The 27,477-nt window shown below is 37.4% G+C and overlaps 1 long non-coding RNA gene across 1 annotated transcript in view; it reads left to right on the top strand.

The window, feature by feature from the left end:
* Positions 1 to 326: 326 nt before the first annotated feature.
* Positions 327 to 27,477, top strand: part of LOC138438787 (uncharacterized) — a 36,669-nt gene continuing 9,518 nt past the window's right edge. The window contains exons 1-3 of the long non-coding RNA XR_011256467.1: positions 327 to 448; positions 3,384 to 3,508; positions 4,993 to 5,130. This is a non-coding gene — a long non-coding RNA (uncharacterized lncRNA). The remainder of the gene's footprint in view (positions 449 to 3,383; positions 3,509 to 4,992; positions 5,131 to 27,477) is intronic.

The raw sequence follows: 27,477 nt of genomic DNA, 5'->3' as shown, positions 1-27,477 counted from the left end.
CATCAAATGGTAAAAGTGGCTTACTTTAATTAGGGGCATTATTTCAGAGTGTTTTGGCAAGCTGCCTGCTATGTATATGTGTAGGCAGTTACAAGATCAGCAAAAGAAAGTCTTTTGATAGTATAAATCCAATGTTCCCTGCATAAGGTCACTTTTTGTGAGATCTAGGCTCTATCCCAAGCCAGTGGTCAGTTAACAATAATATGGAAACTGGCTTCTATCATCACTGCAGCTGAGTCCATTGAGTTTGCAATAATAACCTAGAACAGACTTTGGGTGATGGAGGCAAAGCCAAATGCCAAGACTGAATTATGATGGTTTTGCAGACAAGACCTCTCACGTTACCACAAACCTTTTATGGATGATAACTGGAATGTTTTAAATTATGACTCATACCATTTCATCTCCTTGAGTTATCTTCTCTGAACATCAAGTGGATATTCATATGGTATGTATGATTATTATGACCATCCTGTTTTTCCTCGGTAGGATAATCTTGGGTTTGGGTTTTACTTAAGGGTTTTTTGCATGCTTTCTGAATTTTAAGCAATTTAAGCAATGTAGTAGACACAGCGTTCGGGATTTGGATTTTTCCTTAAAAGGCAGTCTGTTCCTTTGAAATGTATTACATATGCATTTACTTGATGCTGGAAAATCTCAGAGTCAGTATCTAACTTGAAATGTATTTGAGAGACTAATGTGGTTATACTTAAATCTGATACCTAAAAGAGAATCTATATATAGAAAATGTGATCAATGATATGCTGTACTGTAAGATAGGGGTGTGTGTCTGTGTGTGTGATGAATTTTACATACCTAGAGAATAGTATTATATTTATAGTAGATTGAGATTACTTAGTCTATATTCAGGAGTTATGTTCCAAATCAACTTTGAGGGTTTTATTTTTTTTTAATCACAATGTTTTATTAATAAAATGTCTGCTTAAAGGGTCCAAATTTATTATATTTATAAAATCTTTCATGTTAAGATAAGCGTAAGTTCTGGCAGCAAATATATATGCTTACTAATAGCAACATAATCGTTCACACTTATTTTAAGACTGAGTCTTGGATCTGTTTATAAGCAGTGACTTCTGTGGTCATCTAATATTTTGTTATAGATCCAGACTGTTGTGTTTTTTTCCACTAGAGTGCTTCTGTCTTTTGCTCACTTGATCTTTTTTTATTTGTCCTTAACTCCCATAAGTTTTACCCCTTTTACTCCATCTTTCCATATCTTTTGAATGATTCTGCATATAACCACTGAGACCAGCATCTAAAAAAGTAGGCCCTTCCATCTCTATTTTAAATTTCAGTGTGGCAACCTAAGAACTAAAGTAACTGTTGTAAAATTGCTGTCCAAACTGTCAAAATCATAGGTCATCAGAAACAAGTTACACAAGATTCTATCCAGACGGGCCTGTGTCAAAATATTTAACTAGAATATGAGGATAAAATGACTTATGTTTTCCTCATTTTTGGTTAATTTCAAAATGATTGAATGATTTCCTAACCAATACATTAAATCACATTTACATCTGTGAGATACATATATATATATATATATATATATATATCAACATTTATTAAATAATTTCATATTATAATAATGTAATCACATAAACTGAAGCCAATGCAATTCTAAAATAATTAATAGCTATGAAACAAAGTTGTGTGGTGTACTATGGTTACAGATCTAGGTATGGTAAAGTGCTTGATTTGATATCGTTATCAGTATTACAATAAAACAATGATAATAACATATTATTATTTCTGTTAAATACTTTTGAAAATAAGAGTCTAATACTAGATATCATTTTAGATATGTGATCATGGAGGATCCTGGTTTCTTTAAGCATCAACTTGATTTGTGCCAAATGCACAGCCAAAATGTAGCAATTTGCCTAAAGCTCAACATTTCACTATTACTCAAAAAGTAATTATGTCATAATACTATTACTGTAAAATAATGTCATTAATTACAAACAAAACCCCATAAATGGCACACTTCACTTATTTACCTTCCTCTTTTACTTACTGCCTGGAAGTAACTGATATAGTGAATGGCCTTTGTGTTGTTTCAGGATTTCTGAAAGTATTTTTAAAACTCTGTCTCATGTGTCATATGTCCTTTGTAAGGAACTGAGCATGAAAATCATGCAAAGCTATTTATAATTATAGTTGTTCATGTAATTAATCACTTATGCAAATAAGATTTTTTGTGGCATAACTTTTGTCCTGATGGCATACATTGGATCTTCAAGCATATCTTCATAGTAACAAGGAATTACACCGAGAAAAGAGTTTATATCCCAACCATTACAAATATTAATAATTTTCTCTATTGCTATACTGAAAGCTACTGGGATAATCAGAAGTAGCTAAACTATTTTCAATAACATACCTAGGTATTTTTATTTAATTGCCAAGAAATCTCTGATTTGATCCTTAGAAGCATTCAGATTTACAAAATTTAATAAAATCTTTTCCTTAAATTATATGAAAATCAAAGCTTATTTCAACTTTGATTAAATGACATTTATTTGTGTTGCTTGAAGTTCACAACAAAACTTAAATACATAAAACATTAAAAATGGAGGAAGATGTTCTTATGCCAACTTCCAATTCCCCTTCACTTCTATGTATGACAAATTTTTCCTCCATGTCAGATGTACTGAGAATTATCACTCTTTGTCCTAAGAGTCTTTTTAATATTTTCATGCAGTCTTCAAGTTCTGATAAAGTAATTGCTTTAATGCATTTTGTATACATATATGCTAACTCTGGAGTTGGAAAGACATATTAATACAAAGGAAAGCCTCTATGTTAGAGCTTTAAATTTCAGTATGATATTAATTCCTAGATGCCTATTTTACTTGTTAATCATAAAAGTATGTGTTAGCTCATCTCTCATTTGACTATTTTGCAGTTAATCTGTATTCCTAGTCATTTTGCAAGTAAGAATGTTTTAAAAGAAATCCTCCACTCTCTTTAGTGACAGTAACTACTTTCCTATTCTCCTGTAAACATAAATAGGGAGACTATGACACCATATATGATATCAGTAAACAATACAGTTACCTAAAGTTTGGTATTTTCTGACACTTAATGAATGAAGTATACTTACAAAAGTTGAAGTATGTGCTGACTTTTCTACAAAGATGAATTTCATAGGCATGTTTGTGTTCACTTGAACTAGAAAAGTCTGGGTATTGTGCAACTTTATGTCATAGCCTAAGGGATGCAACAATAGGAGGACAGAGGTTATACCAAGTTACCATTCTAATTTTTAACATTGACCATATAGTCCTTTTTCCTGAGGAAAGGTTGAAGAAAACAAAATTAAGTAGAGATAATGAAACATGTGCATGTCATTGATATAGGACATTACTGAAGTTGATGAGACTGAGGGATTAAGAGCTACAGAGACTGTAGAAATAGGAGTTGAGAGGATCTAGTGCTGCTGATAGGAAGAAAAAAGAGTCCTGCTGTTACTTCAGTCTAAGAGGTGAGCCTTGAAATGTACATTGTTCTTTGCATTGTGTGATCTTTGATTCTCAAGGTAGCATAGCCAAGGTGGTTAATTTAAGTGCCCTTAAGTTAACTTAGGTGGCCTTAAGTTTTTAAGGCCAGACTCCCTAACTAATTGACAGTGGGTATAGTTTGCAAATTGATCTGTGTTGGTTTTACCATCTGTAAAACTGAGAGGACAACAGTAGTACCTAATCTGTAAAATTATTTGGGGGATTAAACCAGACTCTTGAGAGTCCCTTGGACTGCAAGGAGATCCAACCAGTCCATTCTGAAGGAGATCAGCCCTGGGATTTCTTTGGAAGGAATGATGCTAAAGCTGAAACTCCAGTACTTTGGCCACCTGATGCGAAGAGTTGACTCATTGGAAAAAGACTCTGATGCTGGGAGGGATTGGGGGCAGGAGGAGAAGGGGATGACAGAGGATGAGATGGCTGGATGGCATCACTGACTCGATGGACGTGAGTCTGAGTGAACTCTGGCATGCTGCAATTCATGGGGTCGCGAAGAATCGGACATGACTGAGTGACTGAACTGAACTGAAACCAGATGAAATATGCAAAACACTTAGAATAGTGTCAGGAAGTGAGGAATAACTGTGTAATTGATGGATTCTTACTGTTACTATTCACATCTTTGGGAGCTTGTATTCTCTGTTTCCCAGTAGCTATGTTGCACCTGTTTACCTATTTAAAAAGAAGAAGGAAACACAAAGCCTTCAGGAAAACTTTTGATTGACTACAGGAATTTTGGAATCCATGCTATGATTGTGTTTCAGATTGGAGACAGCATGTTGACAGTCTTTTTATAATAGATAATCATAAATTTGACAATACCTCTTGCTATTTCTGAATTTGTTTTTACAAATTTCAGTTTTGATTCATCAGCTAAAATACCACTTCAGTACTATTAACAGCTAATCATAATAACAAAATCATTATAAAATCAGTCGTGCTTAGCAATTTGGGGATAAAATTCTGATAAAAGTTACATTTTTTATTTTTAAAAAAAACCCTGAAAATATTTTTATTTTAGAAGTTTCTTTGAACTCACTGAATTATATCTTGTACCTCAGGCTAAAAACCTCTGAATAAGAGGTTATCTCATGAGCAATTTGGATACATAATTATAATTCTTTGCTTCAGCCAAGTTCAAGTTTAACTCCTTGATAGAAATAATACCCAATCACAATTTTATTATTAGAAAATGCTCAATATAGAATAGGTTATTTTTAAGATGTTAAATTGTAAGGTCACTGTTGGTGGAGTTATTTTCTGGGTATAATGTCAGCTGTTTTAATGTTTATGTTTAAACATAAAGATTTGAAAAAAGAGAAGTTGCTTAGAATTAATCCATATTCTCTAAAGCCAAGCACAAGAAATAGCCTTCACACATTGATGGATCAAGAAGATGAGCCAGGACTCATGTATCCTTAGATCTAACCATTGATTATATTTCCAGGCACTCTCCTGGCTCTGGAATGCTACCTCAGAGACCACCAAGTTTCCCCAGTGACTTGGCATATCTGTGAAAGAATAAAAGGCTGAAGTAGAAAATTGAGACGAGGTGTTATTCTCTCATGTTCTCATAATGTAGCCGGTAAGTTTAGATTGCTTTCACAGAATTGCGAGACTAACTGGATCCACAAGAAAAAAAAATGTACTGGGATCCTTCTTAGGAAAAAAATAAAGAAAATCAGATGTATCTGAGTAAATTAAGGGTGAATGAACTGCCATATTTTCTACTCAAATACTATAAACACCATTGCTTTGTAATCTCTAGTTAGTTCTTAAGTCAAAGTCACCTTTCTTCAAATTAGGTTTAACACATGTGAGTCTGTGGCAGTAATTCTAGTTTGTATACAGTAATTATGCCTCTTATTAGTACTGCTTACTAATATAGATTGTATATACCATGTGCATATGCAACACAGTACGTGAACTACTGAAGATTTTGCAGAAATATTGAAATGCCAGACCCCATTTCCAGTGAGCTAGAAGGATTTTCTCATAAGTGAAGTTTCCAAACAGGCAACAGAATACTGGACATGATTTTTCTGTTTATAGTAGGCTATATCCAAAACGAAAAGAAAAATAATCCTGAAATTCAATGCTGATTAACAAAGTGCAACAGAGTGAAGTTATCAGATAACTTTTTATTCAGTGGAATTCTATTTTTCCATCTTGGAATATTCAGTTTACTTCTTTCCTATATGATTTTGTAATCTTACTAGGAGACCTAAAGAGAATAATCATTTATCAGAGTTTAAGAACATAATTTATCAAATACACAACACTGATTATTACTCAAACTGCCAATTCTGTTTTTGTGTGTGTGTGTGTGCAGGGGTGGAAGGGGGATCATAAATAGTGAGCTCTAAATACACAAAGGCTTTCCAGGTAACTCAGTGGTAAAGAATCTGTCTGCCAATGCAGGAGACACAGGTAACAAACTCTGGTATTCTTGCCTGGAAAAATCTCATGGACAGACGAGCTTGGCAGGCCACAATCCATGGGGTCACAAATAGTTGAACACAACTGAGCACATATACATACACACAAGAGATAAATACATGAATAGAATTCAATTTCTTTCCACCTAGCATTATTTATCATGTCAGATAAACTGCCACTTCCAAGACTGAATTTTAAATGAATCATAATTGTGTCTCCAGCTAAGCTTGGGATTGTATTATGCTGAGGGATATTTCCCTTCTGTGGATGACATTCACTTAATTAGAGGGGGTGCTGGTGTACACAGTTTGTCCTCATATTCTGTGGTCAGTATTTTTTTTTTTTTTAAGTCTCAAACTGGTTGATGCCACCTTTCTACTTGCACTGTTAATTCAGTTAGTGTGATTTCGGTCATGGTTTTCAAACTTTAAAAAGATAACCATTTCTATATATGAAAGCTATACTTTCAATGCATATAAGAGAAAGAAGAGAGGAACAGACCTAGCTGAAGAGTCAGATATTGGATGGAGAATTCCACCTTTTGGCTCTGCCTCCATCCCCTTCCAAGTTCTTGTGGGGCTGAAAACAGCTAACAGAAAATTATCTTCTTTCCTTACTGTAATGTAAACTGACAGAAGTAGGGGATTTTTCCTGTTCACTCATCAAAAGAGTAAGAGCTTTTAACTGTGTGGACAGAATGGCTGATAACCTGCCATTCACTTTCTCTCACATAGACACTGTCTCCTGAGTTTGTACCTATAAAACATCCCTAAAAGTTTCCTTGGCCCTAGTCTAAGACACCCACTGGAACTCACATCAAAAAAGAGCCTACATACCAAGCAAACAGATTCTATGCTTTACACATCAGAAAACCCTGACCATGTGTAGGCAGGAAAGAAAGCAAACAAATTCTGTTTTCACTCATTTGCACATTACATTACCCTAACTTTTACCCTTTCCAAATAATATGCAGATGGAAAATTAGGCAACATACTGCTGTAAATCACAGTTAGTGCTATTGTGGTGGCAGGAGAAAACAGTTAAGGGATTCATTTTTCTTCCAAGAAAATCATACTCTGCAAATCCATCTGAAACACAGCCAAAGGATTACTTCTTATCTGGCTGTAACAAGCGCTCCTTCCGCCCATCTTGGAAGTGAAAAGAAACCAGCTCATTGTACTAAAAAGTGCCAGGCCCTCCAAGGTCAGCTACAGTTGCCCAGCTTTGCAAGAGGCACCGCAGCTTATGTTTTTATAGGGGTTAGGTGAACTACGGATGGGGATGTGGTTCCTGCTTTTAAACATCCTGTGTGAACAGTCTGTAAATGAGTCTGAGGTCTGCTTGGTCTTTATGGTAACACACTTATTTATTGGATTTTTGAAAACAAGAAGGTACTCTGTTCTCTAGGATGAGGAAAAGACCCTCATAGGAAATGACAGAGGCAGTGTTAGAATTATGACAAGTCAACCCCCGCCCCCCACAGGAAGTCCTCCTGAGATTCTATAAGGTACTCATTTTCACGTTCATGCATTTGAGAAGGAAATGACAACCCACTCCAGTGTTCTTGCCTGGAGAATCCCAGGGACAGGGGAGCCTGGTGGGCTGCCGTCTATGTGGTCGCACAGAGTCGGACACGACTAAAGTGACTTAGCAGCAGCAGCAGCATTACCATGATGAGAGAGGATGTTGTTGTTTAGTTGCTCAGTCATGTTAGACTCTTTGTGACCCCATGGGCTGTAGCCCACCAGGCTCTTCTGTCCATGGGATTTTGCAGGCAAGAATACTGGAGTGGGTTGCCATTTCCTTCTCCAGAGTGATCTTCCCAACCCAAAGATCAAACTTGCATCTCCTGCGTCTCTCGCAATGGAAGGCAGATTCTTTGAGCTACCAGGGAAGCCCATGAAGAAGGACAGGAGAACTGAAATAAGATGAATCACCCAAGTCTTCAGCATTTACTCTGGACACATAGGTCCAGGTGATAAGACTGCTTAAAGCCAGCCGAGATTCATGAAACTCACAAATACTTCTTTCTGCCAGCCTCGTACTGCTAAAAACCTGTTGGAATCATGCTGAAATTCTATACAGTCTGTATGTTTAGACGCACATGACAGCATTCATTGCCAGTTCCAAATCCCCACCCTGCTTCACTCAATGTATAGTTTCCAGAGTTATGAAGATGAGGGATCCTTAAAATGTCACAGCTTTCCAAGGTCTTAATCAGATAAGGAAAACAGTGGGACTAGGAACCCAATAAGAAAGATAAATGAGCCTACATTTCACTGTTGTCAGTTTGTGAGTTAAGAACAGGTCTAAACATGGTGCTATGTCCAGGAAAGAAACCTAAAAACAAATAATTTACATGAAAAAAATGTGAAGTTCGGGTGATTATCCCTGAGGGAGTCACCAAATAGAATTGTGAGTTGTGGCATCTCCAGCCAGATGATTGCATCCTGAGGGGCACAATGATTTGGGCCCACTTATGGGGAAGTTGTAGGGATGTGGGAAACTTAAATGCTTTTTTCCTTTCTGTATAAAAGTGGCTTAAGCTATACATTTGCCTTGGCAGACAAACTTTGTGATGTTGATTTTAGATTTATTTCAGGGGAAATAATAAAAATCAATGCATTCACCAGTGGGTGAAAGAATTCTTCCAGATTATTTAAAACTATGAGAAGATTTTAATGGCTAGAAAGACCTTACAGCCTTTAAAACTCATTTCCAGCATAGTCACAGTGATCTTTGCTACTTGTTATTTTTTGTAAACAGGAATTGTAGCTAACTTTTGTATATTTTCAAGCTTACTAAAAGATATTATGGAGTTTGATTAAGGAGACATATATTTAATAGAAATTGCTAGTCAGATATTCCTTTTAATGGATGTATTTGGGCTTACTTGCTTGCTTTCCAGTAACTTATCTGTAACATACACATAAATGGACAAGTCAAGAAGTAGAATATCACCAACACCTAGAAGGACTTATAATACTTCCTTCCAGTCAATTACACCACCTCCTCCCCCATTCCTATCTGGATTCCTTGTACTAAAGATGTTTTGTCCATTTTAAATATTATATAAGTGGAGTCCTAAGGGCTGTATTTTTTATATTTGGAATCTTTTGTGCTACAGTTTGTGGGTGAGATTCATCTGTGTTGTTGCACTTAAGACTAGTTTGTTGTTGTTGTTTAGTCACTAAGTTGTGTCTGACTCTTTGCAACCCCATGTACTATAGCCCACCAGGCTTTTCTGTCCATGAGATTTCCCAGACAAGAATATTGGAGTGGGTTGCCATGCCCTACTCCTGGGGATCTTCCTGATCCAGGTAATGAACCTGTGCCTCCTGCATTAGCAGACAGATTCTTTAGCAGTGAGCCACCTGGGAAGCAGATACTAGTTAGTTTAACTTTATTAGTGGGTATTGTTCCATTGAATGAATATGCCACAGTTGTTTCCTACTATTGATGGATTTGGGGTTATTTTCTGCCAAGGTTAATACAAACAGTGCTGCTATAAATTTCTTAAACACAACTTTGGGTAATCAAATATACATTTTTTTGAGTCTCCATTAAATTGAAAATCTGGGTAACAGGGATTATGTATATTTAGCTTTAGAGACTGTCAAACAATCTTTCAACATGAATGTACTGATAAAACTTACACTCCTAATGTGGGAGAGTTCCAGTTTCTCTATATTCTTGCCAACACTTGGTATCTTGGCCCTTTTAGCATTTCTGATTGCTGTGCAATATAATTCTAGGAGTTTTGAGTTTTTTGTTTGTTTGTTTATGTTATAAGCCCTTTTCATTGAGTTTTCTGCAGCATTTATATTGGTTGGTGAAAAAAGTTGGAATTGTCCATTTGGAGGATAATTTCATTTGAACCGATCAGTCAGGATCCATCATATGGAACATCTCCATTTCCATGAAACTGAAGTGATTGCTGGTGATGACGAACAGCTGTTTCCCATAGGCCACCAGGTGACTTAGGACAGCAAATGTTTACTTCACTCTCATGGTGTACTTCTCTGTAACCCTACTCAATCCACTGATATATGAGGGCATGTCTTGTGTGGCATCTAGAATGACCTCCATCATATCCATTTATTGGTGCATGTGGTCAAACTCCAGATCATGAGCCAGGAAGTGGTCTGCCATGCAGAATAGTGACATCTCTGGCAGTAGAAGACATCCATGAAATGCATGATGGAGGGACTTTTGCTGTAGAAACTGCCCATCTGCTATAGGGGTATTATATGCTGGGTATCCCATTATAAGTGAATCACTTCTTCATCCTGCACAGTTGGGGGCACTCTGGGCAGGCCCCAGGTGTATGTAATGGAAGATATAAGTATTCATCTGAATGCTCTTCTGAATGTCATAGTGGAGGCCCCAAAGGCAAACTTGAAGTTGTAGTCATACTTCTGAATCACCTCTGAGCATTTGTACTTCTCAATCAGGATGTCATGTGTGGCACTATAGATTTCTAGGTGCAGTGCATCTGTGTATGGGGATAGCATCTGGTCATAAGTTCAGTTCAGTTCAATTCAGTCACTCAGTTGTGTCCGACTCTTTGCGACCCCATGAACCGCAGCACACCAGGCCTCCCTGTCCATCACCAACTCCGGAGTTCACTCAGACTCACCTCCATTGAGTCAGTGATGCCATCCAGCCATCTCTTCCTCTGTTGTCCCCTTCTCCTCCTGCCCCACTCCCTCCCAGCATCAAAGTCTTTTCCAATGAGTCAACTCTTCACATGAGGTGGCCAAAGTACTGGAGTTTCAGCTTCAGCATCATTCCCTCCAAGGAAATCTCAGGGCTGATCTCCTTCAGAATGGACTGGTTGGATCTCCTTGCAGTCCAAGGGACTCTTAAGAGTCTTCTCCAACACCACAGTTCAAAAGCATCAATTCTTTGGCACTCGGCCTTCTTCACAGTCCAACTCTCACATCCATACATAACCACTGGAAAAACCATAGCCTTGACTAGACAGACCTTAGTTGGCAAAGTAATGTCTCTGCTTTTGAATATACTATCTATGTTGGTCATAATTTTTCTTCCAAGGAGTAAGCGTCTTTTAATTTAATGGCTGCAATCACCATCTCCAGTGATTTTGGAGCCCAAAAATATAAAGTCTGAATCCACCACGGGTGGAGTGGATTCATGTCAATGTATGGCAAAACCAATACAGTATTGTAAAGTAAAATAAGTAAACATAAAAATTAAAAAATAAATAAATAAATAAAGTCTGATACTGCTTCCACTGTTTCCCCATCTATTTCCCATGAAGTGATGGGACCAGATGCCATGATCTTAGTTTTCTGAATGTTGAGCTTTAAGCCAACTTTTTCACTCTTCACTTTCACTTTCATCAAGAGGCTTTTTAGTTCCTCTTCACTTTCTGCCATAAGGGTGGTGTCATCTGCATATCTGAGGTTATTGATATTTCTCCCAGCAATCTTGATTCCAGCTTGTGTTTCTTCCAGTCCAGCATCTCATGACATACTCTGCATATAAGTTAAATAAGCAGGGTGATCATATACAGCCTTGACGTACTCCTTTTCCTATTTGGAACCAGTCTGTTGTTCCATGTCCAATTCTAACTGTTGTTTCCTGACCTGCATACTGATTGCTCAAGAGACAGGTCAGGTGGTCTGGTATTCCCATCTCTCAGAATTTTCCACAGTTTATTGTGATCCACACAGTCAAAGGCTTTGGCATGGTCAATAAAGCAGAAATAGATGTTTTTCTGGAACTCTCTTGCTTTTTCGATGATGCAGTGAATGCAGGCAATTTGATCTCTGGTTCCTCTGCCTTTTCTAAAACGAGCTTGAACTTCAGGGAGTTCACGGTTCACGTATTGCTGAAGCCTGGCTTGGAGAATTTTGAGCATTACTTTACTAGCATGTGAGATGAGTGCAATTGTGTGGTAGTTGGAGCATTCTTTGGCATTGCCTTTCTTTAGGATTGAAATGAAAACTGACCTTTTCCAGTCCTGTGGCCACTGCTGAGTTTTCCACATTTGCTGGTATATTGAGTGCAGCACTTTCACAGCATCATCTTTCAGGATTTGAAACAGCTCAACTGAAATTCCATCACCTCCACTAGCTTTGTTCATAGTGATGCTTTCTAAGGTCCACTTGACTTCACATTCCCGGATGTCTGGCTCTAGATTAGAGATCACACCATTATGATTATCCAGGTTGTGAAGATCTTTTTTGTACAGTTCTTCTGTGTATTTTTGCCACCTCTTCTTAATATCTTCTGCTTCTGTTAGGCCATGCCATTTCTGTCCTTTATTGAGTTCATCTTTGCATGAAATGTTCCCTTGGTATCTCTAATTTTCTTGAAGAGATCTCTAGTCTTTCCTATTCTGTTGTTTTCCTCTATTTCTTTGCAGTGATCGCTAAAGAAAGCTTTCTTATCTCTTCTTGCTATTCTTTGGAACTGTGCATTAAGATGCTTAGATCTTTCCTTTTCTCCTTTGTTTTTTGCTTCTCTTCTTTTCACAACTATTTGTAAGGCCTCCCCAGACAGCATCTGGTCATAGTGGACACTATAGACCTCAGTGTCACTCATGTTGGTCTTGTTACTGTCATAGATGGCTGCCAGGTTCAGGGGACTGTGGACCTTGCTGGGCAAGGTGAGTTCAGGAGTTTCTGCCTCCATCTCTGTGTCCTGGTAAGAGCCTGTAGGTGTGTACTGAGCTTGTCTCCTTGGGTAGGAGCAAAGCATGCACTACCCTGATTCCAAAGCCAAGAAAAGTGCCTCACTCTTTGCCATTAAGAATCTTCAGTCTGCTATCGTGCTACTCTAGTATTGCCCAGTAGTACACCAGAAAACCCTGGATGCTGCCAGTGACTCCTGTTAGCAATACTGTCACCAGTTCTGATGGCACCAAGTCACCCGTTACCATACCTGCTGCTAAGTCACTTCAGTCGTGTTCAACTCTGTGCAACCCCATAGATGGCAGCCCACCAGGCTCCTCCATCCCTGGGATTCTCCAAGCAAGAACACTGGAGTGGGTTGCCATTTCCTTCTCCAATGCATGAAAGTGAAAAGTGAAAGTGAAGTTGCTCAGTCATGTCTGACTCTTTGCGACCCCATGGACTGCAGCCTACCAGGCTCCTCCGCCCATGGGATTTTCCAGGCAAGAGTACTGGAGTGGGTTGCCATTGCATTCTCCATTACCATACCTGGTGACTCCCAAAAGGGAGAGGAATTTTTTTTCTTCTGGAAGACATTGGATGACAAAATAGTTATTTTATTATTTTTATTTCAATTATTTTCTTGTTAATTTAAAAAATTGAGATAAACTTGATGTGCTAAATTATGAAATGACCATTAAAATAGGTATAGCTTGCAATTAACTCCTTTCACCTATTTTGTACTCCCCAACTCTTTTCACCTCTGGTAACCACTAGTCTGTTGTCTGTATCAGTGAGTGTTTTATTTGTTTGTTGTTGTTTTAGATTCCACATAAGGGTATAATTACATGGTATTTGTCTTTCTCCATATGACTTATTTCACTTAAATTACTATCTTTAAGGTTCATCTATGATGTCACAAACAGCAAGATTTCATTTTTTATAGCAGAATAGTATTCCATTGTGTATGTCTCTCTATATATATGTATATGTGTGTGTATATATATATATATATATATATATATATATATATATATATGTCAGAGAAGGCAATGGCACCCCACTCCAGTACTCTTGACTGGAAAATCCCATGGACAGAAGAGCCTGGTAGGCTGCCGTCTATGGGGTCGCACAGAGTAGGACATGACTGAAGCGACTTAGCAGCATATATATATATATATATATATATATATATAATGTCATATCTTCTTTATCCATTCAACCATCAACATACTTAAGCTATTTCCATATATTGAATATTGTAAATAATGCTATAATGAACACAGGGGTGCATTTATCTTTCAGAATTACTGTTTTTGTATTCTTCAGATTAATAGCCAGAAGTGGAATAGCTTGGTCATATGGGTATTTTGTTCTTAATTTTTTTTAAAGACTCTTCATACTGTTTTCTATTGTGGCTATCAATGGAAATGTAAATTCCTATCAACAATGCACATCTTCTACATTCTCATCAGCATATGTTACTTCTTGTTCTTTTGGAACCATTCTAAAAAATGTAGGGTGACACCTAATTGTGGTTTTGATTTACATTTCCTTGGTTAGCAGTACTGAATACCTTTTATCAACCTGTTGGCCTATGTTTTCTTTGGCAAAATGTCTGTTTATATCCTCTGTCCATTTAAAATCAGATTGTTGCTTTTTGATATTGAATTGTATTAATTTTTAATTATTTTGTACATTAGACGCATGACTTGCAAGTATCTTGTCCCATTTAGTAGGCTGCGTTTTCATTTTGATGATGATTGCCTTTGCTGTAAAGAGGCTTTTTATTTGATGTAGTCCAACGTTTCTTTTTTATTTTGTTTCCCTAGCTTTTGGAATCAGATCCACAAAAGCCTTCTAATAACAACGTCATTGAGGTTCCAAATATGTTTTTTTTTAGGACTTATGGTTTCAGGTCTTACATTCAAGTCTTTAATCGAGTTTAAGTTAATTTTTGTGTATGGCGTAAGATAGTGGTCAAATTGTATTCTTTTGCTTGTGGCTGTCCAGTTTTCTCAGAACCATTGGTTGAAAAGACTGTTGTCCACTGTGTATTCTTGGTTTTTCATCATAAATTTAATATCCGTATATCTGTGGGTTTATTTCTGGTTTCTTCATTTTGTTCCATTCATCTATGTGTCTTTTTTCATGCCAGTATCACACTGTTTCAATTTTTTTTTGCTTTACCTTTTATTGCAAATAAAGCATAATCCTTGTACAAAGTTTAGAAACTAAACCAAAATATTAATGTCAATGAAGATCTTTATTTTCTTAATCTTGTTTACTTAAATTTTTATGATACTTCCTTAAATAGAACCATACTGTTAATATTGTTCTATATTTTTTCCATTAACATAGTGTCATACTTTTAAATAATATAGGTTTATAGTATAGTTTGATATCAGAGAGCATGGTATTGCTAGCTTTGTTGTTCTTCCTCAAGATTACTTAGGTTATTTGCTTTTTTGCTGTTTTTCTTTTGTTTTTTTCTAGCTCAATACAAATTTTAGCATTACATGCTTGAGTTCTGTGAAATATGTTTTCGGCACTTTCATAGGGGGTCACATTTAATCTGTAGGTTGCCTTTGGGTAGTATGGACAGTTTAACAATATTAATCCTTGTATTTCATAATATGAAATGTCTTTCCATTTATTTGTGTCATCTTCAGGTTTTTTCATAGTGTCTTATGGTTGCAGTGTACTGGTCTTTTACCTCCTTGGTTAAATTTATTTCTAGATATTTTGTTCTTTTTGATGCATTTGGAAATGGGATTGTCTTCTCAATTTCTCTTTCTGTATCTTTACATGTAAAAGAGTGACATTTTACTTCTTCATTTCCAGTCTGACTGCCTTTTATTTCCTTTTTCTAACCCAATTATTGTTCCTAGGACTTCCAATACTACGTTGAACAATAATGAAGACAGTGGACATCTTTAGAGGAAATGCTTGCAATTTTTTTTTAATGTTGTGTACTATGTTAGCTGTGTTTTTTTTTCTTATATGACCTTTACTATGATGAGTTATGTTCTCTCTGTAACCACTTTATTGAAAGAATTTATTATAAATAAGTGTTGAACTTCATCAGATGTTTTTTCTGTACCTGTTGAGATGGACAAATAATTTTTATCCTCCATTTTAAAGTGGTATTTCATATTAATTTGTGGTTGTTGAACCATTCTTGCATCTCTGGAATAAATCCCGCTTGATCACGGTATCTGATCCATTTAATGTACTGTTGAATTCTGTTTGCTATTTTTGTTGTTGTTAAAGATTTTTACATCTGTGATTAACAGAGATATTGGCTTGTAATTTTTTTCTTGTAGTATCTTTGTCTGGTTTTTGCAACAGGGTTATACTGGCCTTATAAAATGAGTTTGAATGTCTTCCTTTTTCTTCTATTATTTGGAAGAGTTTGAGAAGGGTTGGTGTTCTCTTTTAAATGTTTGAAGAATTGATCTGTGACTCATTGGTTCCTGGACTCATTTGTTGGAAGAGAAAAACAGTTATTTTAAATTTTTGTTATTTTTCTCCTCCAGTAAATTTTCTCTAAATCACTGAGACACAAGTCACTGGAGATCAGTTGAACAAATATATTGTCTCTATGCTTTTAGCAAAGGAAACTATCTTTTTTGAAGCTTTCATATCAATTGTGTTTTTCTCTTTCCATGAATTATCATCTGTACCACTAAGCTTTGTAGAGTGCTCATAAATAAGCTCCTGAAAGAGGCCTATAAACATGTCTAGACATATGGAATCTTAGTGGCCAAATAGCTTATGATAAAAGGAGAGTGGCACATTCTCACTGTCCCCACCTTAAGTACACACATACAAGTGTAATATATTTGTGCATAAAACATTGTTTTGACTGTGTAAAGAATAGAAGAGGGAAAAAAAAAAACCTATTTGAGGCTATATGAAATTGCATCCCCAAATTCCTACCAGGTTTTGTAAAGCCAGATTATCAGTTTTCTCATATTAAAAGCTGCTCTGTCTCTCACAAAGTTTTTTAAAGTTCAGATGAAATAATAACCATAAACTTCCTTGCTTACCACAGAGAGGAAATATAAAATAAAGAAAACTCAGCAGTAAAATCATGTCTCTGCAGTTCATGCTGACAGCAAGAACTAAGTTATGCAAATCATTGTTCACTTAGAATGACTTTAAAGTTCTATGTAGCACATATTATATCATAACAAAAGGCTGGAGCCTGAGCATTAAGTCTTTAACACAATAGAGTTAGGAACAAAAATCTGTGTTGCGTCAGTATTTCCATTTATGAGTGACATTAATTAATTCATGCATTCAACAAGATAGATTGTGAGCACAATATGTAAAGGCATTATTTTAGACACTTGGTAATTAACCTCTTTGAACTGCAGATTCTTTCTCTTTATAGTGAGAGAAAGAGAATTGGTCTGGTCCAGAAGTATGATATCTATTAAGTTCTAAATTCTTTGATAAAAAATAGGCAACTGGAAGAACATACACTTAAAAGAAGCCAACTCTAGAGGGAACACATATTTAGAAGGCACTAAACAGAAGCATGTGATATGAATGGCATTCCAAAGATAATAACTTTTACTGAGAACTATATTTTAGACATTTACATGATTTCTTACAAAATATGGAAATTTATGCATCCCACACATCTACAATTCCTGATTTTCTTCATATATAATTAGAGACAATAATACAACATTTGATGGTCTAAATTTCCTGGAGGATTATGAAAAAGATTCTTTGTTTTCCATAGATACTCAATCTGTAAACCACTTACCACACCACTAGGGTAAAGCACATGGACTATTCAACTTGGCAGCTATTTTATTATCTTGATTTTTTTAAAGCTGTTTGTAAATCCATACGACATTATATGGATTTATTCTTTCAGGTTGTGTCCTCATTTTGGTTAAATTCTATCAGCCCCTCCTGCCGGTAGTGGTTATCTTTCAAGACTTAATACAATTGTGCTTTGGCTTCACAAGACATATGTCTTTCACAACTACCATGTAAATGACTAAAGAAATCCTATTCTGAGTTACCAGAGGGTTATTATGTACCACGTGGACTATTTCAGAAGATGGCTGATATCAATCTTGATTTCCACAGAGGAAATATGTAGGTTGTTTATTAGTGCTTTGCATCCCTTTTCTACCTTGGGTCTTAACCAGAGCCATGTGTTTAGTGGGATATGTAAAAGGAAACAGGCTCACACTATTTCATGTCTAAAGGGGATAGAACCTAGCTTAAAACAGATTTGTTAAGACAGGAACATCCGCTAATTACCAATTAAAGTAATCAGGACAGAAGAGGTGATTGAATGGGGAATTCAGAGGGTCTTCCAAAGCTAAGTAGCATTTTGGGGATAAGAATACTTTGCATTTGCTTGGGAATATATTGTATTCAAGATATTTTGTAAATTCCATCTCAAGTAATTTTTAATATTCAATTTTGTAGACAGAATATATTTAATAATAAAAATAATAAAACAAGAACAGCAAAAGCATTTTCTAGGTACCACTCTATTTCATGTGTAGTATGAATAGTAATTTATTTAACCCTCTCTATTATTCTGTGACTTACGTTTTATTTATATGTCTAGTTTATACCTAAATAAAAAGAAGCAAAAAGATTAAATAACTTGGCCAAGAGAACAAGTTTAGGAAATGGTGGGGCCAGGCTATCTGCTGATGTCACATCAATGGCCATTCAACTAGGCTAGTATCTTTTTACAAACAGATATGTTTCTTTGAATGAGCCTAAGATTAAAAGAAAGACAATTCAGAGATCTTAGGCTATCGATTAAAGAGAAACTAAATGAACAGTGTATTGGTCTGGTGGGTTTTTATCCCCAATCATCACTTTAATCACACATTAAAATGTCCATGAGTGTTTTGAGTTTTTGATAGTCATTGAAAGCACCTAATAGAGATTAAAGCCCGAGCCCTTCTACAGTGTAGTATACTAGAAAGTATGGTCTTCCCTGGTGATTCAGTGGTAAAGAAACTGCCTGCCAATTCAGAAGAGGTGGGATCGATCCCAGCATTGGGAAGGTCCCCTGGAGAAGGAAGTGCAACCCACTCCAGTATTCTTGCCTGGAAAATCCCATGGACAGAGGAGCCTGGTGGGCTACAGTCCATGGGGTTGCAAAGAGTCAGACACAACTTACCAACTAAACAACTAATCTAGTAAGTAGCTGAGTGGACATGGACCACATTTCCTTTATATCTATCTCTGGCCATTGGACTGGTTCTCAAATAAAATGTGATTTAAAAGAAGTTAGGTTTTCTCTTGCTCTTCTCTCATTTGCCTATCTAAACATGATGACCAGGGCAATTGTGTCAAGCTTTAGAAGATGGAGTAGGAGTCCAGCAATCTGGATTATCCATTATGAATTTTCATGCATGTATGTTTTAGGATTTTAACTTTGGACACTGTTTGTTTAAATTTACCTATATGAATGACTTTGGGGAGTTATAATTTCAAAAGCAAAAAAAAATAAACACACAGATCCAAATTACAAAAATTGTATAATTTATATGCATTTTTCTGTGCCAGTGTTGTGGGAAAGAGTTGGTAGTTTCTTACTATTCTGAGTTTTTGAGATTTTCCTCATTTTCCCACCAGCCTTAAGTACACTTAAAAAAACATTGAGAGGAAGAGAGATCCATGGATCCTCCTCTTTACTTCTAAAAAAGAAAATGAGAAAAATAAATTCAAATTAGCAGATACATATAAAAAAGAACATGCAAATAAATGACAAAATAAGTATAAAATAAACGTAGAAAAATTCAAAGAATAAATCCCAATATTTCAGTAATTGCAAGAAATTTAAATCTATAGAAAGGACTTTTATATCTAGCAATATGGAATACTGGATATCCAGGAAAAATTTTCCCAATAAAGTATTCAAGAACTGTGGAGTATTCTTGACAAATAGCTCAATCTTTTTAAATTTTCACATCAAAACAGATTATTTAGCAAAACACACACACACACACATACACACACACAACTCACAGTATTTACAGCAAAACTAAGGGGGAAGTTATCGCTATGGATGCAAAATTACAAGTAGATAGAATTTTTGAAAGAAGATCAATAACCTGCATGGCACCCTTATCTGTGAGGGGAAAAAAAAAAAAAAAAGCTACAAGGTTCCTGACCTGAAAGTAATGGATATCCTCAGAGCCAATTTGAAAACAATAGCTGAAATGGAGAGAAAATTTGCTTTGTTGTTGGGTACAATGACTGCCCAGTAACCTCTAAAGAACTAGGGGTCTCTGTGCTTAGGCATTCAGTCATGTCCTATGCTTTGCGACCTTATGGACTGTAGCCCACCAGGCTCTTATCCATGGGGAGCCTCCAGGCAAGAATACTGGAGTGGGTTGCCATGCCCTCCTCCAGGGGTGTCCCACACCAGGTCTCCTGCATTGCAGACAGATGTTTTACCTTCTGAGCCACCAGGGAAGTCCAAGAATGCTGGAGTGGGTAGCCTATCCATTCTCCAGGGGATCTTCCCTATCCAGGAATCGAACCAGGGTCTCCTGCATTGCAGACAGACATTAAAAACTCCCCAAACTGTCTGGGGATCCCTGCCAGGACAAAGCTACACATGGAGGAGAAATTGCTGAGTGCAATGAAAATTAAGCAACATAAGGACAGAGACAGAAAAAGGAAAATGACTGGATGAAGTGAGGTTGATTAAAAAGACCAAGAAAAGTTCAGAAAGCATGGTTGTATTTTTCTAACACTCTTAGATAATAACAAAAAACGGAGCACTGTAAACTTAAGTCTCTGAACCTTGCCTTTTTATAATATCAGAAAAAATTTCCATAAAAATAACCAAGAGATCATTGCCAAGGTCAAATTCCACACATTTATTATAAGATAAAAAGGTAATAACGTGAAGAAAAACATCCCTAGAGAAAATGAATATTTTTAAGATGAATTATAAACCATCCTGTGGTCATATATGGATGTGAGAGTTGGACTGTGAAGAAGGCTGAGCACTGAAGAATTGATGCGTTTGAACTGTGGTGTTGGAGAAGACTCTTGAGAGTCCCTTGGACGGCAAGGAGATCCAACCAGTCCATTCGGAAGGAGATCAGCCCTGGGTGTTCTTTGGAAGGAATGATGCTGAAGCTGAAACTCCAGTACTTTGGCCACCTCATGTGAAGAGTTGACTCATTGGAAAAGACTTTGATGCTGGGAGGGATTAGGGGCAGGAGGAGAAGGGGGCGACAGAGGATGAGATGGCTGGATGGCATCACTGACTCGATGGAGGTGAGTCTGAGTAAACTCCAGGAGTTGGTGATGGACAGGGAGGCCTGGCATGCTGTGATTCATGGGGTCGCAAAGAGTCGGACATGACTGAGTGACTGAACTGAACTGAACTGAACACTTTCAACAGCAGTGCTTTTTGTCAAAAAAAAAAAAAAAGTAGTACTGCGTATTTAGTATATTCAAGAAAATGAAATGAATGTGAGTCAGCATAAAATCTGGCAGAACTGATTTCCATTATAAAGGCATAATCAGTGTTTTCTCAACATGGAAGAATTCAGTGAATTTTGCTCCCTTGAGGCTTCTAAATGGAAGAAAATAATAGCAAATGAAGCAACTGACAAACAACTAATCTCAAAAATATACAAGCAACTTATGCAGCTCAATTCCAGAAAAATAAACGACCCAATCAAAAAATGGGCCAAGAACTAAATAGACATTTCTCCAAAGAAGACATACGGATGGCTAACAAACACATGAAAAGATGCTCAATATCACTCATTATCAGAGAAATGCAAATCAAAACCACAATGAGGTACCACTTCACACCAGTCAGAATGGCTGCGATCCAAAAATCTGCAAGCAATAAATGCTGGAGAGGGTGTGGAGAAAAGGGAACCCTCCTACACTGTTGGTGGGAATGCAAACTAGTACAGCCACTATGGAGAACAGTGTGGAGATTCCTTAAAAAATTGCAAATGGAACTACCTTATGACCCAGCAATCCCACTTCTGGGTATACACACCGAGGAAACCAGAATTGAAAGAGACACATGTACCCCAATGTTCATCGCAACACTGTTTATAATAGCCAGGACATGGAAACAACCTGGATGTCCATCAGCAGATGAATGGATAAGCAAGCTGTGGTACATATACACAGTGGAGTATTACTCAGCCATTAAAAAGAATTCATTTGAATCAGTTCTGATGAGATGGATGAAACTGGAGCCGATCATACAGAGTGAAGTAAGCCAGAAAAAAAAAACACCAATACAGTATACTAACACATATATATGGAATTTAGAAAGATGGCAATGACGACCCTGTACGCAAGACAGGAAAAGAGACACAGCTGTGTATAACGGACTTTTGGACTCAGAGGGAGAGGGAGAGGGTGGGATGATTTGGGAGAATGGCATTCTAACATGTATACTATCATGTAAGAATTGAATCGCCAGTCTATGTCTGACGCAGGATACAGCATGCTTGGGGCTGGTGCACGGTGATGACCCAGAGAGATGTTATGGGGAGGGAGGTGGGAGGGGGGTTCATGTTTGGGAACACATGTAAGAATTAAAGATTTTAAAATTAAAAAAATAAAAAACTAAAAAAAAAAATAACATAAAAAAAATAAAGTTCTTGTCTACTAATCCCCCCCCCCAAAAAAAGAAAGAAATCTACTAGAGAATGATCTCAGACAACCAAAATAGCTCTAAAGGCAAGGACATAAGGAGGATGGTGAACATTAAACAGAGTTACTTATAGACTTAAAATTGAATTAAAGATGAAATAGAACAGTATGTAATGACTGTATGCTTAGATATTATATTTATTTATACTAGATATAAAACAACTATTAAAACTAGGGGATATTGGGAAAACACATGTAAATAAGCTGTTCTCAGGAATTATACACATCATAGAAGTGTTAATATCATTTTCTGGCAGTGTGTGTATAAAGAGGGAGAACTTTAAATAATACTTATGAACTATACAAATTTTGCTATGCCATGTGCCCTAGGCAACTTGAATTCTCAGTGTAAAAGAAAGCAGTCATGAATGTAATATGGAACATAATATGTACAAAGTTTTGTGGTCCTAAATTTGAATAGAAGTATCAATAAGACCTCACAAAGCACAGTATCTCTTAAAAGTGCCTATGGCCATTTATCATCTATCTAATCTCTCATCAGCATATATGCTTTGCTCAGTCCACTGAGGAGGCCTAAAAAGAATGGCCAGCCTAGTACCAGTAAGAGTCCTTATACACAGATTGCAGTCTTAATTACTTTTTCTCTTAGAATAATGGCCAGTTCCAATTCTGGAGAGAAAATTTCCAAGGAAATCTTGGAACAGTGTCACACAGGATAATGACAAAGACTTCATGCTTGTGTGTGCTTAGTCACTCGGTCATGTTGATTGTGACCCCCAAAATGTGACCCCTGGGGTCACCCTGCCAGGCTCCGCTATCTATGGGATTTTCCAGGCAAGATTATTGGCGTGGGTTTCCATTTTCTTCTCTGGAGGATCATCCCAACCCAGGGATAGAACCCAGGTCTCCTGCATTGCAGGCAGATTCTTTGACATCTGGATAACATCAAAAGAAACGTGTACATGCTTCAGTCATGTCCGACTTTTTGTGACCCTATGTACTGTAGCTCACCAGCCTCCACTGTCCATGAGATTCTCCAGGTAAGAATACTGGAGTGGGTTTTCATATCCAACTCCAGGAGATCTTCCTAACCCGAGGGTCGAACCTATTTCTTTTACATTTCCTGCATTGGTAGGTGGGTACTTTAACACTAGTGCCAATTAAAATTTTTTTTAAATGCTCTTGCTAAAGATGGGACAATTTGAGCTTTGAAAATGATCATTACAACTGATGGTAACCAGTCATAAATGCTGAGATACATATATACTGGGATTCTCCTTAAGTAAATACAATTAAAATATTCTTGATTTTTTTTTCTAGAAAATGTTATCAATGATATCATGAAATTTGGATCTTAGCATTTTGTTTGTTGAAAATTTTAATACAGAGGAAATATATATTTTGTATTTTTTTCAGCTTGGGAATAAAACAGATATCGTATAGGAGAAGATACTAGGGTGACCCAGAATTGCTGCCAGTTTCCTCCAAATGATGACATTTTGAGTGGTTCATCAGATTCCTTTTAAATGTCATTTTTAGGAGATGTCCCCACTACTCTGTAAGAAGAAATGACCCTTCTCCTTCTAATCTGATAACACTACCTGTATTTCTCATGATGATTTAATATTATAGTTATTTATGACCATCAGTTCAGTCAGTTCAGTCACTCAGTCATGTCCAATTCTTTGTGACCCCACGGACTGCAGCACGCCAGACTTCCCTGTCCATCACCAATTCCCAGAGCTTGCTCAAACTCACATCCATTGAGTCAATGATGCCATCCAGCTATCTCATCCTCTGTCATCCCCTTCTCCTCCTGTCTTCAATCTTTCCCATATCAGAGTCTTCTCAAATGGATCAGTTCTTCACATCAGGCGGCCAAAGTATTGGAGTTTCAGCTTCAACATCAGTCCTTCTAATGAATATTCAGGACTGATTTCCTTTAGGATGTACTGGCTGGATCTCCATGCAGTCCCAGGGATTGTCAAAAGTCTTCTCCAACACCACAGTTCAAAAGAATCACTGCTTCAGTGATCAGCTTTCTTTATAGTCCAACTCTGACATCCATACATGACTACTCAAAAAACCATAGCTTTGACTAGATGGACCTTTGTCAGCAAAGTTTGGCTCTGCTTTTTATTTGCTGTCTAGGTTGGTCACAGCTTTTCTTCCAAGAGGCAGGCCTCTTTTAATTTCAGGGCTTCAGTCACAGTCTGCAGTCATTTTGGAGTCCCAAAAAATAAAGTCTGTCACTGATTCCATTGTTTCCCCATTTATTTGCCATGAAGTGATGGGACCGGATGCCATAATCTTAGTTTTCTGAATGTTGAGTTTTAAGCCAACATTTTCAACCTGCTTTTTCGCTTTCATCAAGACACTCTTTAGTTCTTCGCTTTCTGCCATAATGTGGTATCATCTGCATATCTGAGGTTATTTCTCTCAGCAATCTTGATTCCAGCTTGTGCTTTATCCAGCCAAACATTTCACATGGTGTGCTCTGCATATAAGTTAAATAAGCAGGGTGACAATATAGAGCCTTGACATACTCCTTTCCCAATTTGGAACCGGTCTGTTGTTCCATGTCTGGTTCTAACTGTTGTTTCTTGACCTGCATACAGATTTTTCAACAGTCAGGTCAGGTGGTCTGGTATTCCCATCTCTTGAAGAATTTTCCAAAGTTTGTTGTGATCCACACAGTCAAAGGCTTTGGCCTAGTCAACAAAGAAGAAGTAGATGGTTTTATAGAACTCTCTTGTTTGTTTGTTTGTTTGTATTTTCCTGTGATTCAGTGGATGTTGGCATTTTGATCTCTGATTCCTCTGCCTTTTTTAAATCCAGCTTGAACATCTGGAATTTGATGTTCATGTACTGTTGAAGCCTGGCTGGGAGAATTTTGAGCATTACTTTATTAGTGTGTGAGATGAGTGCAATTGTGTGGTAGTTTGAGAATTCTTTGGCATTGCCTTTCTTTGGGATTGGAATGAAAACTGACCTTTTTCAGTCCTTGGCCACTGCTGAGTTTTCCAAATTTGCTGGCATATTGAGTGCAGCACTTTCAAGCATCTTCTTTTAGGATTTGAAATAGCTCCACTGGAATTCCATCACCTCCACTAGCTTTGTTCATAGTAATGCTTTCTAAGGCCCACTTGACTTCACATTCCAGGATGTCTGGCTCTAGGTGAGTGATCACACCACTATGGTTATCTGGGTCATGAAGACCTTTTTTGTACAGTTCTTCTGTGTATTCTTGACACCTCTTCTCAATTTCTTCTGCTTCTGTTAGGTCCATACCATTTCTGTCCTTTATTGTGCCCATCTTTGCATGAAATGTTCCCTTGGTATCTCTAATTTTTTTGACAAGATCTCTAGTCTTTCCCATTCTATTGTTTCCTCTATTTCTTTGCTCTGATCCCTGAGGAGCCTCCCTGAGGAAGGCTTTCTTATTGTTGTAGCCACGCGTTCTGGGAAACAAACTCACTCAGAAGGACAATGCAGATAGTGGAGTGCAATTTATTACACTGGAGGGCCCAAGGCAGAGTCTCCTCTTAACCAAGGACCCTGGCCAGCATTTGTGAAAATCTTTTGTACCCCATGTGTACGTGTCTGAACCCACCACTCCAAATTCCTTGAGACTTACATAAACCAAGAAAAATACAATCCCAATAACCCCATGATTCATGTGCTATGTGCTCATGTGCTGAAACAGTTAAACAACTAGCCAATACTCAATAAACCTGAGGTTACACTCCAATAGATACAGAAAAATTTATGGCCTGTCTGGAGGAAGGGGTGATTAGTGTATGTTTTCTCTTAGGCGATGAGTAACCTAGATACAATCTTCAAGGTTCCCCGGTCTGGAGGGGGTCTTATTCTTCTGTTGTTGTTTTCATAGGCACTAAACACAGAGTTCAGAGTCCATTGGAAAGGTGGCTGAGCATGATCAGCATGAACAGGCCTAAGATGGAGTCCAGGCCCTATGAATTCCTTCTTCATTCCCCCCTCTTGATGCTCTTAACTCATATTATGAGCATCATTCATAGGGATATATTGCACCCAGGCTTTCTGACCGTCAATTTGGGGAAATGACATCAACCTTCAGGTTACAAAGTTCATAATACATTGTAAAATTCAGGGTCCACAAAGCAGAACTATCAAAGCAACTATAACAGTGGTAAATGTATTTTTCCACCAATCGCCTTTCACCCAAGATAGGACCGAAGTCCAGAAAGGAATGTTTTCATTTGACATTGCTTTTACCTGGTTTTTCATGTCTCTAAAGCAGTCGATACATTGCCAGATAAGTCAGGAATGTATACACAACATTCAACCTTAATTATGGCACGGGCCCCTCCTTGAGCAGCTGTGAGTATGTCCAAAGCCATACTATTATGAATCACCGCTTTCCTCATTTGGATTTGCTCTTCATTTAAGGCTTGGATGGCTTTTGTTCTATCTAGGAGGGGCTGTTTTTTGAAATTAGTCAAGGCCTCTACTTTAATCATGATATCTATTGTCCCTATAAAAGATACGAATAAGGCAGCAATATACTCATATCATTGAAACGTGGATCTTGTCCACCTTGCATGTAAATAAGGTAGATTTACCAGGGCTACCGGGGTAGATTACAAGTAGGTTAGGCTTTTGTTACACTGGCATTTATATAAAATGTAACCCTATGACCCCAGTCTATTGACTGTAGGTCTTACACCAAGAGAGCAAGGAGAGGTTATGATTGACAAGAGAGAGGAAGGTCTCTTTTTTGTCATCCCAGAAAAGAGCAGAGTGGATTAAAATCTCCTTGGCAGAATGGTGACACCCACCAAGGAAGTCCATCCATCACTGAGAGAGGCACAGCCCTACATACCCAGCAGTCGGAAGTATTGTGGAAGTCTGCGTAGGAATGTGCCCATGAGATGAAAACATTGACCTGAGTTGAAACGGAAGTTAAATTCAAAATCACGTTGATGAGGCCAAGCAGCAGGAGTTGATTGTGCGGCTTCATCCTGAAGGGGCTCCTCCAGGATCTTTTTTTCCTTCTTCTTAAGGATGGTCTTAGTCTCTCGAGGGTCAGCGGGGTCCCTCTGTGCAGTCCACTCAGCATTTTCTGGGTCTGTGTTGTATGTTCTCTTCACCCTCGTAAGATGGATCCAAGGGACAATACCTACAACTTTAACTGCAGTAGGGGTAGTTAG

Source organism: Ovis canadensis, chromosome 4, assembly GCF_042477335.2.
Source record: "Ovis canadensis isolate MfBH-ARS-UI-01 breed Bighorn chromosome 4, ARS-UI_OviCan_v2, whole genome shotgun sequence".
NCBI classification, from domain to species: Eukaryota; Metazoa; Chordata; class Mammalia; order Artiodactyla; family Bovidae; genus Ovis; species Ovis canadensis.
The sequence above is the reverse complement of the archived record's forward strand: the minus strand, read 5'-3'. Positions and strand labels throughout refer to the sequence as shown.